Source organism: Thalassophryne amazonica, chromosome 16 (assembly GCF_902500255.1).
Source record: "Thalassophryne amazonica chromosome 16, fThaAma1.1, whole genome shotgun sequence".
Taxonomy (NCBI): domain Eukaryota; kingdom Metazoa; phylum Chordata; class Actinopteri; order Batrachoidiformes; family Batrachoididae; genus Thalassophryne; species Thalassophryne amazonica.
The window spans coordinates 33,151,172-33,169,350 of NC_047118.1; positions in this window are offsets into that span (position 1 = coordinate 33,151,172).

The window sequence follows — 18,179 nt, forward strand, 5'->3', positions numbered from 1 at the left end:
GACAGTTACTCTGTGGCTATGGTTAGAAATAGGAGAAGGGTTAGGGTTATAAATAGCAAAATTAAACAAAAAAAGGTGACACGAAAATCGAGCACTTTTCGTGATGGGGGTACGAGGATTAATGTACTTTTCGGAAGGCTGCCACACATTCTGGCCCATCTGAAGGTCTTCCAAACGTTTCAGAGGTAAGCTCGAAAACAACACGAGGTGTCATAAATGTGTGAATCAACATTTCAGCATTAGATTTAGAGCAAATCGGTCTAATCTTTGCAAATTTATGCAGATAACATAATGCAGTTCTTGTTATCTCCCAAATGTGTGCAGGAAATCCCGACTTCTGAATGACAGCCACACCACCAATCTGCACTGTTTTTAATTCCTCAAGCCACTGCAGCAAAATGAACTCCACTTCAATGAAAAAGTAAATGTACTGTAAAAATAGAGAGGGGGGTGCAAATTGTACATAATACAGGAAAATAATACAGGAAAAGCCATTATTACACCTCAGCATCTTGTCTGTCCTCATCAACATCAGAGGTAGTAATTAGTACTAACCAGGTGGGGGAATGGTGGGGAAGGTTGGATCTTAGCATGGAGTATCTACCTGGCAAGCTTCAGTGATTTCAACCATGATGTCTAAACATCGCTCCTCTATGGCCTGGGGGAGATAAATGTGGATTTTCCATTGTGTGATGATGGAAACCCTTCTGTTGGGTTCAAGAAAGGAGAATATGCCAGTAGAAAGATGCTGCTGAGTCTTTGGTTGCATGTGAACCACTAACAAACCAGAGTAACCCTGTACCAAGTGACATTGTCCCAAAGAACATAATAACACAGCTGTTGTTGCTGTGCCAGCTTTTTCTGGTCGAGTCACAATCTCGTAGATTATCTAGAACAGCCAGAAGATGCATGGTGTTGGATGAACTAAAGGTGGCGTGGCGGTGGAGGAACCCTCTCTAGCTCACTTATCCTTCATATTGGTCATTTACAATGACCTGGTGGCCAGTTATGTTCCTCCTCCTTTTCTGTCTTTTGGAAAGAATAAATGCTTTTTCATCAACAAAGATGAATTCATGTGGAGTGATGTGGCATTGCATAACCTATATTATATAACGGCTGAGTGGATCCTTTTCATTTGATTGGTGGCTTGTATGTCACATGACATGGATTATTCGTACCATTTGCCCTTGTGTTTCATTGACCGTGCAACAGTTATTTTTATCATTCAATTTTGGTGCTATACAAAATGTGCTATTGCACACCCTGACCACCGTGCATGCTCACACTACTGGGGGCTAGCTAAACATGGCGGAGTTTGTTTAGCTGACGGACAGCGATTTGAAGAAGCTAATTGACACTGCTAATTCTTGTAACACACACAAAAAATAAACGTCCACTACACCGTAAGCTGTCTGGAGACACGACGAGCTGTTAGGATGAAGAGGATGAAGTTAGGATGAAAAGATGGACAAATTTCTGACACGATTTTTCGCTGGAGTCAGCAGTCTGTACACGAAGTCAGTGGATGGCATCACGGACTACTGAGAATAATTTTGGATTCTATTTAAAGTTTGTGTTGGACTGTTAAGCACCAGTGAGGATCACCAAAATGTAAGTCCCTTTTTTCAAGTGAAATTATCTGTCCATGCAACAAGATAATTTCCCTCAGATTTAGTGTTTTTACCTTCACTGTAAACCCAATGTTCAAATTAATTAAAAAGATTAAGTAGTGTAAAGTCAAAGTTTTAAGAAAATATTCTACTTACTTAAATATTTCACATTTGTGTAACATGGTCTTGCTTTTTGAGTAAATTAAACTCAGAATTTTTGATTGGCTTGAACTAATTGTATATTAACCATACACAAAACGTCAAAGCATAACTGAAGCACAACTTAAAAGAACTAAATAATCATATATGAAAATATTTGAGTTGACTTATTGCATACTTCAGCAGGAATGGTGCCCAAGTGGTTAGTGTGCTTGGTTTCAGTGCAGAAAGTTCCCAGTTCAAACCCCACTCCTGCCACATTTCTCCATGCAATGTGGAGTTGCATCAGGAAGGGCATCCAGTGTAAAACTTGTGCCAAATCAACATGCAGATCCACCTCGGATTGGCTATGGCGACACCAACAGAAAAACAAGGGAGCAGCCAAAGGCACTTACTTAAAAAAAAAAAAAAAACTGACTTAATAAAACTGCAAAAAAAAAAAAAAAAAAATTCATGTTATCATTATGGGGTCTTGTGAGTAGAATTCTGAGGGGGAAAACAGAATTTCATCTATTTTGGAATAAGGCTGTAACAAAAGGTGGAAAAAGTGAAGCACTGTGAATACTTTCCAGATGGACTGTAAGCAAAAATCACAACTCTGTCGACCAAATTTTTCAGGGTTTGTGTGTCTAGTTTGGATAAATTTTTTCGGGATTCGCACTCATATCATCTTAGTCAGCAAGTTCTGGAAGAGTCACCTTCCCAGATCACGTCAGCAAAGCATAAATTAAATGAGTGAGTGATTCACATTAAAGAAGACATATTTTGCATATTTTCAGCTGGTGTCTTCAAAGTAGATGTTAAACATTGACATAAATTTTCATTTTTTTATTACAAAAAAAATTCATAGAAAAGCTGTTTAATTTTAAAATAACGCTTTACACAAATCTCTTTGCAGCAGTATTCAAATATACATTATAATGTTCTCATAATACCTCAGGTAGGCCCACAATTTAACCATCCCTTAATTTGATTTTTTTTTCTTTTTTTACACCACTACGTGCATTACAGTCTCCATATGAAACTGTTGCAGCTTTACCATTTTCTCATAAATAAATAAAAGCTTTCCCTCCAAGTAAAATAGAATTCTGAACATACAGCCCTGATGGGCACTAGGCATTAACAGATGCAGTCATTCATACAAAAGAATACAAATGAGGCTCAGACAATTTGTCCCTGAACCTCAGAATCTGACACAGTATGGTGCAAAGACCAAGCTCACAGAAGACTGCAAATTCAGAACTCCTACGTGGCTCCGCTCATCAGGAATGGGCTTACTTAATTAAGTTACTTAATGAACACTAATTTAATTGTAATCATGAGGTACAAGTGGCATATAATTGAAACTTTAAAGTTCTGGGAACACTTGATTTTTAAGTTTAAGAACTCAAAAATTCTGTGGAAATTGATTGCCTCAATATTTTTGAGTTCTGCTAACTTGTTCGGATTTACAGTGTTTTTTTTAAACACCCCTTCTTTTGCGGTGCAGGAGTGTGACAGATGTGATGGATTGGGAAGTTGCCCCACAGATAAATAACTAGGCTGGTGGTGCCATCTAAAGCTGAAACAACTAATCGAGTTAATCGATTAAAATCGATTATTAAAATAGTTGTCAACTAATTTAGTCATTGATTAGTTGCTAAATAACTTTGTTTTACCGCAAATGTTTTGTTTCTTCCATATAATCAACCAAGCTTTGCTTTGAATCTTGAACCATTGAAGGAGTGTTTCGAGCTGCTGCTTCGTTGGTTTCTTTTGTTTTATTTCGCTTTATCTTAATTTTTCCCCAATAAAATCCTAAAGAGCATATGTCTGTGAGGAATATTTACCTTTTTTATGTTAAACTGACCTGTTATGGTCTTGTGGAACAGTTGATAGATGTATTTTATGCTAACACCGATGCTAACGCATTAGCATATCTATGGTGTTTTCAATGTTAAAGTTAGCATTAAACTTTTGGCATTTCAGCATGTTTGCGCATTTGTTTTCTGTATAATAATTAATGGCTCAGTGTTTGTTGTCGTAAAAGAGTCAAATGTTTTACAAATAATATTTTTTAATTTATTTTTAATTTATATATTAATAATAATAGCAACAATAATAATAGTAATAATAGCTAATAATGCTACAATACAATTTTAGAGAAAGAGACATGAGTCTCGTGTCATTGTGAAATGACCACATAGTTTACAAGTTATACAGAGAATGTCACACATATAATGAGTCGGGCTACAGTTTTTGATTTAGGTTTTATGGTTAACTGGTTATGCTAATTGCTCATTTGCAGCAACAAAAAATACCTCTTTTTCACCATATATTTTATAACATTTATATGTTTCAATGTTGTTTTATGGCAACTCAGCACTTTGATAAAGCAATGCCATTTGAAATAATTATTTTTGTTCTTTGTTATAAACTGTTTTATTCTTTATTATTTTATATTTCAACAGCCAAGGGACATTTGACGATTTGTTGATTGTCAAGTATTTTAAGTTTTCAAATAATGTTCTGTTAAATAAAATGATGGAAGGAGAGAAAAACTGTTTCCCTGGCACATTTTAAAAAAAAATTCCCCGCTAATCTGATTACTCAATTAATCGTGTCGAAGCCCCATCAGATTCATCGATGATGCAAATAATTGTTTGTTGCAGTCCTAGTGCCATCCATTGTCTGGTTCTTTACTTGCCACCAACCTCGGTTGCAAGCTGCACCATTATCCCAAATGGATTAATCTGCAGACCACAAACAGATACCCTGCTGCCACTGCCCAAGAAGATAAAATTAATTGTGTGATAAGATACAGTAATACACTACATTTCAACAACTACAGCGTATGTGCTGTCACAGTGCAGAGACCAGGACTCCAGAATTACTGTGGAGAGCAGGATGTAAATTTTCTATGGACATGGGCATGCACACTTAAAGATGAGCAAATCTCATCAGGAGGAGCTATCTGTCTTGTTCCCCTACCTTTTGGGTCTTTTTGGACCAACTGCTCCAAAATAAGTGAAGTGACCCCTGACCCTTTAATCTGGCTGTCCCGAGCATCCGATTGGTGTGTGAACAAATTTGGTTGTTAGTGCTTCCACCTGGGGAACTGTGTGTTAATTGGGTTCGAGCTGTAATAACTTGAATCAATTCAATGAATGCCAGTGCACACAGCCGCTGAGATTTGAAGGTATTTGTGTGCACAGTCTGTCACTATACATGCTCAACCAAAGAGTGGAATTTTTTGCAGAAATATAATTTTTGGAAATGGGTCATCCCTTTGCTAAATGTCATAATGGTTTATGATGTCTGGTTCATAGACCCAGTTATAAAGTGTAATCGATCATGAAAAACTGTTCACACTGTGTCAGGATGGATTTCAGCACTCGAACAACGCCAACTGGCAGACAACAGCTCAACAGCGCCTTCCTCAGGAGCCTATGCAGGATTACACTGGAAAAAAAGTGGAAATGATCTGTGCTGTGTTCTATTGTGAAATTTCATGTTGTTGGTTTCCATTAAGGTACAAAATGCTTGTAAAATCTTAAAATAATGACTAAAACATGATATATTTGAAGAAAAACTGACTATTCCATTTAAACAGGTTTTGTTCATGCTTGTGATCAGTTCTGGCATGTGAGAAATTACTATTTTATATATATATATATATATATATATATATATATATATTCAAAAATGAAAATGGTGAAATCTTTGCTAGCATACAATCACAATTTGCTTTAAATTAAAGCAATGGTGCCCAACCTTTTGTATTGAGGAAAGGTTGCCCCCCCCCCCCCCCATACCCCAGTGAAAATGTCTGCAAGTGTACACACACACACGCCAAATGATAATAACAGTGAAGAACAGAGAAATAATTATAAATAATGTATAATAAATAAACATACTAACAATTGGAAGTCCCAAAAACCAGTTTTATTTGTTATTATCTATCGTCCACCTGGTCGTTACTGTGAGTTTCTCTGTGAATTTTCAGACCTTTTGTCTGACTTAGTGCTTAGCTCAGATAAGATAATTATAGTGGGCGATTTTAATATCCACACAGATGCTGAGAATGACAGCCTCAGCACTGCATTTGGTCTATTATTGGACTCTATCGGCTTTGCTCAAAAAGTAAATGAGTCCACCCACCACTTTAATCATATCTTAGATCTTGTTCTGACTTATGGTATGGAAATAGAAGATTTAACTGTATTCCCTGAAAACTCCCTTCTGTCTGATCATTTTTTAATAACATTTACCCTGATGGACTACCCTGCAGTGGGGAATAAGTTTCATTACACTAGAAGTCTTTCAGAAAGCGCTGTAACTAGGTTTAAGGATATGATTCCTTCGTTATGTTCTCTAATGTCATATACCAACACAGAGCAGAGTAGCTACCTAAACTCTGTAAGGGAGTTAGAGTATCTCGTCAATAGTTTTACATCCTCTTTGAAGACAACTTTGGATGCTGTAGCTCCTCTGAAAAAGAGAGCTTTAAATCAGAAGTGTCTGACTCCGTGGTATAACTCACAAACTCGTAGCTTAAAGCAGATAACCCGTAAGTTGGAGAGGAAATGGCGTCTCACTAATTTAGAAAAAGAGTTTGTTGCTCTATAAAAAAGCCCTCCGTAAAGCTAGGACATCTTTCTACTCATCACTAATTGAAGAAAATATGAATAACCTCAGGTTTCTTTTCAGCACTGTAGCTAGGCTGACAAAGAGTCAGAGCTCTATTGAGCCGAGTATTCCATTAACTTTAACTAGTAATGACTTCATGACTTTCTTTGCTAACAAAATTTTGACTATTAGAGAAAAAATTACTCATAACCATCCCAAATATGTATCGTTAAATTTGGCTGCTTTCAGTGATGCCGGTATTTGGTTAGACTCTTTCTCTCCGGTTGTTCTGTCTGAGTTATTTTCATTGGTTGCTTCGTCCAAACCATCAGCATGTTTATTGGACCCCATTCCTGCCAGGCTGCTCAAGGAAGTCCTACCATTATTTAATGCTTCAATCTTAAATATGATCAATCTATCTTTGTTAGTTGGTTATGTACCACAGGCCTTTAAGGTGGCAGTAATTAAACCATTACTTAAAAAGCCATCACTTGATCCAGCTATCTTAGCTAATTATAGGCCAATTTCCAACCTTCCTTTTCTCTCAAAGATTCTTGAGAGGGTAGTTGTAAAACAGTTAACTGATCACCTGCAGAGGAATGGTCTATTTGAAGAGTTTCAGTCAGGTTTTAGAATTCATCATAGTACAGAAACAGCATTAGTGAAGGTTACAAATTATCTTCTTATGGCTTCGGACAGTGGACTTATCTCTGTGCTTGTTCTGTTGGACCTCAGTGCTGCTTTTGATACTGTTGACCATAAAATTTATTACAGAGATTAGAGCATGTCATAGGTATTAAAGGCACTGCGCTGCGGTGGTTTGAATCATATTTGTCTAATAGATTACAGTTTGTTCATGTAAATGGGGAATCTTCTTCACAGACTAAAGTTAATTATGGAGTTCCACAAGGTTCTGTGCTAGGACCAATTTTATTCACTTTAATACATGCTTCCCTTAGGCAGTATTATTAGACGGTATTGCTTAAATTTTCATTGTTACGCAGATGATACCCAGCTTTATCTATCCATGAAGCCAGAGGATACACACCAATTAGCTAAACTGCAGGATTGTCTTACAGACATAAAGACATGGATGACCTCTAATTTCCTGCTTTTAAACTCAGATAAAACTGAAGTTATTGTACTTGGCCCCACAAATCTTAGAAGCATGGTGTCTAACCAGATCGTTACTCTGGATGGCATTTCCCTGATCTCTAGTAATACTGTGAGAAATCTTGGAGTCATTTTGATCAGGATATGTCATTCAAGGCGCATATTAAACAAATATGTAGGACTGCCTTTTTGCATTTACGCAGTATCTCTAAAATCAGAAAGGTCTTGTCTCAGAGTGATGCTGAAAAACTAATTCATGCATTTATTTCCTCTAGGCTGGACTATTGTAATTCATTATTATCAGGTTGTCCTAAAAGTTCCCTAAAAAGCCTTCAGTTGGTTCAGAATGCTGCAGCTAGAGTACTGACGGGGACTGGCAGGAGAGAGCATATCTCACCCGTGTTGGCCTCTCTTCATTGGCTTCCTGTTAATTCTAGAATAGAATTTAAAATTCTTCTTCTTACTTATAAGGTTTTGAATAATCAGGTCCCATCTTATCTTAGGGACCTCGTAGTACCATATTACCCCATTAGAGCGCTTCGCTCTCAGACTGCGGGCTTACTTGTAGTTCCTAGGGTTTGTAAGAGTAGAATGGGAGGCAGAGCCTTCAGCTTTCAGGCTCCTCTCCTGTGGAACCAGCTCCCAATTCAGATCAGGGAGACAGATACCCTCTCTACTTTTAAGATTAGGCTTAAAACTTTCCTTTTCGCTAAGGCTTATAGTTAGGGCTGGATCGGGTGACCCTGGACCATCCCTTGGTTATGCTGCTTTAGACGTAGATTGTGGGGGGTTCCCATGATGCACTGTTTCTTTCTCTTTTTGCTCCGTATGCATCACTCTGCATTTAATCATTAGTGATCGATCTCTGCCCCCCTTCACGGCATGTCTTTTTCCTGTTTTTTTCCCTCAGCCCCAACCAGTCTCAGCAGAAGACTGCCCCTCTCTGAGCCTGGTTCTGCTGGAGGTTTCTTCCTGTTAAAAGGGAGTTTTTCCTTCCCACTGTTGCCAAGTGCTTGCTCATAGGGGGTCGTTTTGACCGTTGGGGTTTTTCATAATTATTGTATGGCCTTGCCTTACAATATGGAGCGCCTTGGGGCAACTGTTTGTTGTGATTTGGCGCTATATAAGAAAAAAGTTGATTGATTGATTGAGTTGATTAACAGATAAAGTGAGTCATTCCTTTTTTTCTTTTATTTTTGTTTCTTTAACACATATATCACTATAATTACAAGTTAGTTTGTTTTTGATCTTTTGTTCAGCCATAGAAAAACATTTATTCACTTTGTATCACTTACACAAGCAAGCAGCTCGGTCCACACCTCCCTATCCATGTCCACGTCCTACCAACACTTCCTGGGGGATCTCAAGGTGTTACCAAGCCATCTGGGAGATGTAGTCCCTGTAGAACAGTGGTTTTCACTTCTGTGAGGCACGAGGGATGGGTATCATGAACCAGTTCTTTTTGAGAATCATTAAGAAATGATTTGATCCACTGACATCAATAGCCTTTTTGCTTAATTTCCTGTTTTTTTCCGTTGTTTTTGAGGGTATTTAATCGGGAAAATGATCATTTCGGAAAGAAATGACCCCAAAAACTAGTACATGTTAAAGTGGACAGACCAGCCAGAATATAAAAGACTAAGACAAAACTAGAACGGAACTGACCATGGCTAGAGTATAAAAACTAAGAACAAAATGGCAAACAAACCCACAGACGACAGAACAACAGATAATGCCTAAAATGATTAAACAGAAGACTGTGATAAACTGAAAACAAAAGCAGAGACAAAAGTAAACTTCACAGAAAAGGCCAGACTAAAGCATAATACAAGAAATTAAATAAACAGAACAAAACCAAGACTGAAGTGAAAACTAAGGTAACAATTAATGAGAACAATGTGGCAAAACAGCTACTAAGACAAAACTAAACAATACATGAACGATGAACAGAAAACAAAACCAATGAAAACATGAACATGGCAGGAATGCAAATACAGATGTACAGAACAAGAAAGCAAAGCTCAATGAAAAAGTCATAACAGAAAGCACATCAAGGGCAGGACCATGACAGCACCCCTCCCCCATGGGCCCACACCGGGGGCCCACAAACCCCCCCAAGAACACAACAAGAACCAAGGCACAAACCGACCACGGGAGGGGGGATGGGGGAACAGTTGGAGGGCACAGACAACAGAGTGAATGGGCCAGAACCCAAGGGAACCGCCTACAAAAAGGGCAGCATCAACTGGGTGGCCAAAACACCATGGAGGGACAAAAGGCCCTGCAGGAGGGTGACAAAGCAAAAGACAAGGAACAAACAGGCAGTCAGGCAAACAAACAAGCATGGAGTCCAGGGGATGACCGCAAAGCCCATGACGATAAGCAGGAGGCTCAGGAGATCGGCCAGAAGGGAGACAGGGCCTCGTGACAGAGGTAGCAAGTGGACCTGGGTCAGGTGCATGACCCAAACCCTGGCGAGCAAAAGGGCAGGAGGGAAGGGCTAACATTACCCCAGAACCAAGGAACCAGAGACAAAACATAGTACCGGGCCCCCAGAATAGGGAAGGCTGCGAATTAATGCCCAAACCCCATATTACCATGCAAGGAAGTCCAAAAAACAGGGAGATTGACAGACAAACAGCCAAATCTGGGGGCCTACGCCTTATAATACTGACACTGAACATAAAAATGCCACAGTAAGAGGATTAACGAACCCAGCAAATGAATTAGATACAGCATAATAGTGAATAAACCACTGAGATAAAAAGCTATGGGAGCCACTGACATACATGATGTTATCAAAAGAGTTTGAGGAAGCAAAAAACTGCTTAGCTGAAGCGTGCAAAAAGTAAAAAAACTGACAAAAGATTAGGGAGGCGAACAGGAACCAACCACTCCAGAATGGACCAGGGGGGTATCTTGATTGAGCCCAAATACAGAGCACCAACCAGTTCCCAACAAAAAAGCAAACAATGAAAGGACCAGACCAACAGGATCTCTCTTAAACACATATCAAAAGACATGGTTGCTATTAGCTTAGCACCGTAACAATACAAGAGCAATACATTGTGGAAAAAGGTTCTATGCAAACCTGCCACAAAACGAAAACTGCAGAAAAACCACCAAAAAAGCATGTTCAAAAAAGAAAATAAAAAACTCACAGTTCTGTAGATCGTAATCCCCAAGGGCACCCTTGAGGGTGGCGTTGATTGGTTCAGATGTAGTGTGGAGGTCATGGATATGTCTGTGCCTTCAATAGTCGTGCACGCTGTGGGTAGACGCAGAAACGTCGCCGAAGACTTTGGATATGAATACGTAAGTGACGTCTCATGCGGGGTGTGACAGGCTGAAGGCTCGAGTGGTGTGACCTTCTCCTGTAGTTCAGTCGCAGCTTCGTGGGACAGGAGATGCTCTGATGAGTCTGAACATGGGCGCACAGCAGAAACACATGCTGCTGGGTTCTGGGATGTCGTGCTCACCGTGGAAGGCTCCTGTTGCATGCGCGGTGCTGGGAGCAGTGGTGTACTCGGAGAAGAGTGGATGACAGCGAGCTCAGGAGGCGGGCATGGAGGAATTAGGTCGGCGGGCACGAGCGCTACTGAGGACTGGAAGGAATTGCGCGCTGTGGATGACTGCTGACACGGGCGTGCCTCGGTGAGTTGTAACGGCTTCAATGTTTCTGTTGGTTCACGATCAGTGGACTTTGTGAGGCAGTCAGGTTGCATGACTTCTGGTGACTCTGCAAGCAAAGTTGGAGACGAGAGCGCTTCTGCTCCCATCAAAGAGACAACCACAGACGTTCCTTCCCCTGCTGGCAGCACAGGGAACGTGAGTGGGCCTGCTTCCTCCTGCGGCGTGCACTTGGCAGACAGGACGCGGGGTATGCAAGGTTCCACGGGATCCGGTGGCATGCGTGTTGAGTCATTTCGGAGCTTTCGTGGCATCAGAACAGGGATCCGACGAGGCGTGACTTGTGGTGATGCCACACTCGGCTGCGGGACCGAACCTCTTGGCTGGCACTTCTCAGCCGGCTTCAGCGCTAAGCGCCGAGGCGCAGGTGTGGGTAGCTGAGGAGGCGGGACGGATGAGGGTGTGGCAGTCTCTTGGTCACACAGAGACGGTGAAGGAAGCATCATGACTGGTGTCGATGCTGATTGCTGGTAGCAAACCGGTGCGTCAGACGGAGGCAGCGTGACTGCAGCGTTGGACAGCGTGATAGATTGGGGTGTATCCGAGCAGGACTCTAGAATGTCGGCTTCAAACAGAAACGTCACTGGGTCGTCAATGTAGGTGGGGATCCGACCTTGCATAAACAGAGACTTGATGTTGGCGAGTTCTGGATAAGATGACATGATTCCTGGCTTATCCTGTAGGATGCGGTCTAATGCCGAAAAAATCCGTTGTCGTTCCTGCCGACCTGTGCTGTCCAGATATTCATAAAATAAGTCCTGAATCTTAAAGAACACAGTGGCCGTGTCCTGTAGTGCTAAGTGCTCTGACTCAGACTCCTCTTCCTTATCACCATCAATCCAGTCAGATTCGTCGTCTTCTGACGGTAGGTAGGCCTCTGGGTGTTTCATCCAATTGGGCCGCTTTTGTTCACAAAAAACATCGTCAAGGCGTAGAAGCTCCGGAAAATAGTCAAATAGCCAAGGATATAGATTCACCAGGTTCCAGGCTTGGTCTAAATAATCACACTTCTCTTCTGGAGCATAACAGTCTCGAAAGCAGACAAAAAAAAGAGAGATCAGAAAAAATCCTCTTTATCACCTCTAAATCTGGGAGAGCAGCAACAGAGTCCAAGGCAGGAGTGGAACTTGCAGGCTTCATGTTCTGGCCAGTTTGAATTGGCAGACCGGGTGGGGGCCCGTCTACTATGGTGGCTGTGTCCTGTAGATATGACCCTTCTGTCTCTGATGTGTAGTCATCATCCAGGTCGGTCCACTCAGACTCGCTGTCAAGGAGCTGGTGTGTGGGCGGCAAGTGCGTTTCTGGCTGGTAAATCCAGGCTGGGAGGCTTCCTGCCGCAAACAAGTTGTCCAGATCTTCTAATTCTGGAAAAAGATCGTACAGCCAGGAGTTCTCCTCCACCAGGTTCCAAGCTTTGTCCAAAAAGTCAAATTTTTTCTTCGGGGTGTAACAGGAGTGAAAACAGTTAAAGAAAAAAATTTACCTCAGAAAAAATGTCCTTGATGAGGGCCATGTCCGGGTCCTTGGCAGAGAGAGAGAGTTGTCAGACATGACTGGGAGTGAGCTTGCTGAGTCCGTTTATGGCCAGTTCGTCTGTCAGGAACTCGGGGTGATGTGGCACCAAAGGTTGTGGGACCCAAATGCAAAAACTCACAATGGAATTGAAATTGAAAGGCTTTATCGGTCAAAAAATGAGCTTGGATTCGGTACACAGTTAGGCAGTCATGGATGCAGAGGTACAGATAGTCGGCAGGCCAGGGCGTCGTCAAAAAAGGCAGGCTCAGGTCTTTAACACAAGCAGACAAAGTACGTGGGCAGCAGCAAGACGAGGTCACAAAACAGAGCTGGGTCAGTACACGGCAAAACAAGGCAGAGCTATGAAAAGGCTGGTACGGGGACTGTGAAAATCAACGAACTAGCGGGGCTTGAGTGAAGGCAGAGAGTTTAAATAACCAAAGTGGAAATGAGGAAAGTGAGAAAAGGTGTGTTGGAAGAACCAGGAAGAGGGCGTGGCAAACAGAAGAAACAGAAAAGTTCAGGTGGGCGTGACTTAGTGCAAAAATACTGAACAGCAAAAACCAAAAGGTAATTCTGATGAAGAAAAAACAGAAATAACAAAATGCAGAGACAAGTGCAATGAGACAGAGATGAAAGAAAACAGAAAAAACAACTAAACATCATGACATGCAAACGGAAAGAAATGACCCCAAAAACTAGTACATGTTAAAGTGGACAGACCAGCCAGAATATAAAAGACTAAGACAAAACTAGAACGGAACTGACCATGGCTAGAGTATAAAAACTAAGAACAAAATGGCAAACAAACCCACAGACGACAGAATAACAGATAATGCCTAAAATGACTAAACAGAAGACTGTGATAAACTGAAAACAAAAGCAGAGACAAAAGTAAACTTCACAGAAAAGGCCAGACTAAAGCATAATACAAGAAATTAAATAAACAGAACAAAACCAAGACTGAAGTGAAAACTAAGGTAACAATTAATGAAAACAATGTGGCAAAACAGCTACTAAGACAAAACTACACAATACATGAACGATGAACAGAAAACAAAACCAATGAAAACATGAACATGGCAGGAATGCAAATACAGATGTACAGAACAAGAAAGCAAAGATCAATGAAAAAGTCATAACAGAAAGCACATCAAGGGCAGGACCATGACAATGTCAAATACATTTAAAAAAAACAATGTTTAACATATGACAAAAGATTAAAAAAATTGAATAGAAAGTTCTTTAAAAAACATGTTTAAAATGTTTGAAAAGGGTGTAAAATGTGTCAAAGAATAGAAAGTTCTTTAAAAACATGTTTAAAATGTTTACAAAGGCTGTAAAATGTGTAAATGCATAGACAGATCCTTAAAACATACAGAAATACTTTTAAAATGTGTTTAAGATGTGTAAAAGAATAAAAAGAAACACATAATGTTGAAATCGTGTGTATGTGTGTCAGTGGGGGGAGGGGGGGGGAGCTATTCATTTGTTCTCTGAGGGGTCTCACTCTCCCACACTTTGAAAAACCCCTGGTCAAGAGTGTCCTCGTTCACATTAATTGTTGGCTTTTGGGTCTATCTTTCATTTTGCATTTTAGGTTATTCACCGTTAGTTTTTCTGTCTCTTATTTCTCTTGCCCCTATAACCTTCTGTCACATCGCCACAAACCATGACAAGCTGTGAATCTTGGTGCAACAGACGAAAGTTGCTACTGTGCTAGTTTCTGTGGAGCCATGGTGCAGAAGGTGACAAAATTTACAAGATCTCATGAGAATAACAACAAAACAGCCTTTAGCACAGACCTGCACATGATATAAAAGCAACATTAAAAGGGTGGCAAATGTTGATTTCACTGATAGCTGATACAAAAAAATGCCACATTGTGGAATTTTAAAAAGAATTTCAGCTAATGCAGTGCATTTCTATGACACTTTTCCATTTTAAAGACATACACAAAATGTTTTACATGAAGCCTCATATTCACCCATTCATACACAAGCATCATGCAAGGTGCTCAACTGCACACCTTAAGCAATATGAGGATGAAGGACTTTGCTCAACGGCACCTTAATGACTTTCTTGTCTGATTGAAGAATTTAACATACGACCTTGTGGTCACAAGCCCAATTCTGTAACTGTTACTGCACCACCTCCCCATTACATTAGTGCAAGATGGTAATTTTACACAGACGCCACTTTGCTTTTAATATATAGATGACTTACCTGCCCCCTGCTCGAATGGCGTGTGAGTTCAGAATGTAATTATCAACTTCCACTGTTCAGTGTTGCTAGCTAATATCTGTAGGTTCCCCAAAAATATTAGTCCTATCAACGGTCTGTTTTGGCGGCGTTCATCCTTGACCCAAAATACATAAGTATACCAAACGGCAAATGTCAGCTCTTCCCAGTTTGTCTGTGATCGAAGCCATACACAAGCACACAGAGGCCACTTGGCTTTTAATATATAAATGATTTACTGCCCCCTACTGGAATGTCGTGTGAGTCCAGAATTTAATTATCAACAGCCATTGTTCACTGTTGTGAGCAAATATCAGAGGTGGGAGTAAGTCACCATCAAGTCACTCACAAGTCATGAATCAGCAAGTCTCAAGTCATAATGACCACCAAGTATTTGCAAGCTGAACTGAGGCTTGACTTGGGACTTGCAGATTGATGAAATGAGAATGACTTGACAGTGACTTACTCCCACATCTGGCAAATATCACTAATTTCTCAAAAAATATTAGTCCTATCAACGTTCTGTTTTCTCAGTGTTCATCCTTGAATCAAATACATAAGCATACCAAATGACAAATGTCAGCTCTCCCCAGTTTCTCTGTGAGCAAAGCCATACACACGCACGCATACACGCACACATACAGGCACACATACACGCACAAAGAGGCCACTTGGATATTAATATATAGATATATATGTGTGTACTCGTATGTGTGTGCATGCATACGTGTTGTTTTTGCTGGGGGGTTTTGTTTGCTTGTTTTTTAGACAGTCTAATTTTTGATTGTAAGATTTTATCTTTCTTCCCTTCGCCCCAAAGTGCTCATGACGTACTTGTGATGAGATGTTTCTACTTCAGACAGCTGGCTCATATATAAGCTTGGCATAAATGTCCATAAGACACCGTGAGAGTGATGACATGGCACTTGTGAAGCGCTAACACTCAGGTGAGATGAGACGGCAATAACCCTAATGATCATTTAAAGGCTCTCATCAAGGCTGAGATCAAATAAAGGTTGCATGGCTGTGGGTGTATGTGGGACCCACAACATCAATACAGCAGAGGGCTGAATGCTCTTCTTCCCCCTTTGTAGAAACTATTGAACCTTTTGTTTATGAACACATGAATGCATGTCACTGAGTCCACACAGGTCAAATATTCAGTGCGTACAATGTCTATATTTATAACTACGTGACCTGCTGTGTTGACCTTTCATTGGATCATTGGATTTATGTGATGTCATACTGCCCCAGTTGTTTCATGGTAAACATTAGCACAATAGCAGAGCTTCAGGTCGCTATGGTTATTGAGATCCTTCTTCTCACTGGAGCTACCCATGTGCTTTGTTTGCTGACTTTGGGTCAGTCACCCAGATAACATAAATAAAATACTGACTTTTGAGCTGCTTACATACTGTTTTTGTCCACAATGTAACGTCTTTCGATGTTGCAATAACAGCAACACCTGTGTGCTTTGACCTGTGAACCAGAAGTGTTAGCTAGCTCTCTGCATTCATAAACAAGAATTAACATGTATGATTTTAGGGTTTACAAACGTTTTGACTGTTAAATTTACTCACTTTACCACCAAATAATGTTAGCGGAACTAAATTTAGCGTAAGCTGATTGGTCCGCTGATGGTTTTCAAAGTTAGCTGAAAAGCTAAACCGCTAACGAAAACATTAGCCTCACTAATTAGCAATTAGTGGATTAGCAGAACTGTGCCCACCACTGGTTTTGGCAACATTGGCACATTTATGGCCCCTTCACTCATAACACGAAAGATGTAGAAACCGGAAGAAAATCCACGAACCAAACACGAAATGGGGAACCACAAAATATTCCACCTGCTGTCGCACAGGCGTGCACGACACACCGGTGACGGTTTCGTGCATGCTTGTGCACGTGCACATGCACGAACACAGTGTAAGCAGCTGGAACGTGTTGCACCACATCATGCCTCTGCTGTGGAGAAAAAAATTAAAACCACACACCATAAAAAAACACCGCACTTTATTGAATCCATCTTATCGAATGGACAGTACAAGTATGAACCCTCTGTTCCTCTGTAGATGACCCATGGTCACAGACGTGCAGTCATGACATGAATGAAGCAGTGCACTCTCATTATGTCTTATTATGTCCAGCTGGGTATATAAATAATTAATAGTACAGTCACCGGACACTGATAGATGAGATATTGGTGTATAATTTGTAAAGATCACTAGGTTGATATACAACCCCAATTCCAATGAAGGTGGGACGTTGTGTAAAATGTAAATAAAAACAGAATACAATGATTTGCAAATCCTCTTCAACCTATATTCAGTTGAATACACCACAAAGACAAGATATTTAATGTTCAAACTGATAAACTTTATTACTGTTTTTGTGCAAATATTTGCTCATTTTGAAATGAATGCCTGCAACACATTTCAAAAAAGTTGGGACAGTGGTATGTTTACCACTGTGTTACATAACCTTTCCTTCTGACAACACTCAATAAGCGTAGGGAACTGAGGACACACATGTCTCACGCACAGATTTGCCATTTTTTCACCCGTAGATTGCCCGTAGCAGTGCGTACGGTGAGTATCTTCAAGTGTGCACTGCATTTGTTCCATATTGTGTTGAAAACCAAATCCCTTGATCTTGACCTTTGTGCCAATTAAGTATTTAAAGATAATTTTGGAGTCAATCTTTGTTGAAATACCAATTTTGGTAGAAATCAGCAAAAGGACCTTGGAGAAACAGGCCAACAAACACACAGGCAGATATGGCCTTGGACAAATTTGACTTTGCTGGTCAATTCGAGAACCCGTCTCCACATCTGGCAGGTTTGGTGCACATCAGAGCAAAACAGTCAAATTTTCACCTTTGACATAAATTACTATGCCCCAAATGACTAACCACCCGTGTAATTCCACAACCCACTAACAGTATAAATGTGTGTTTATGTTTGTTGGACATTGGAGTGAAAAAAAATGTTTATTTTTATCTTTGATCCCAAAGGCTTGATCCAATTATTGGATAATCATTGGCATGGTTTGCCCAGCAAATTTGACGTTGCTGGGCAATTCCAAACCTCACCTTTGTATGTGTACCAGTTTTGGTGCAGATCAGAGTGAATCATTTCATTTATGACCTTTGACCCCAACAACATTGACAGTGTCTGACCTTTGGTAAATTTAATCTCATCCAGAAGCCACCTCCACATATGTACTTCTGGATGAAGTATAAAAA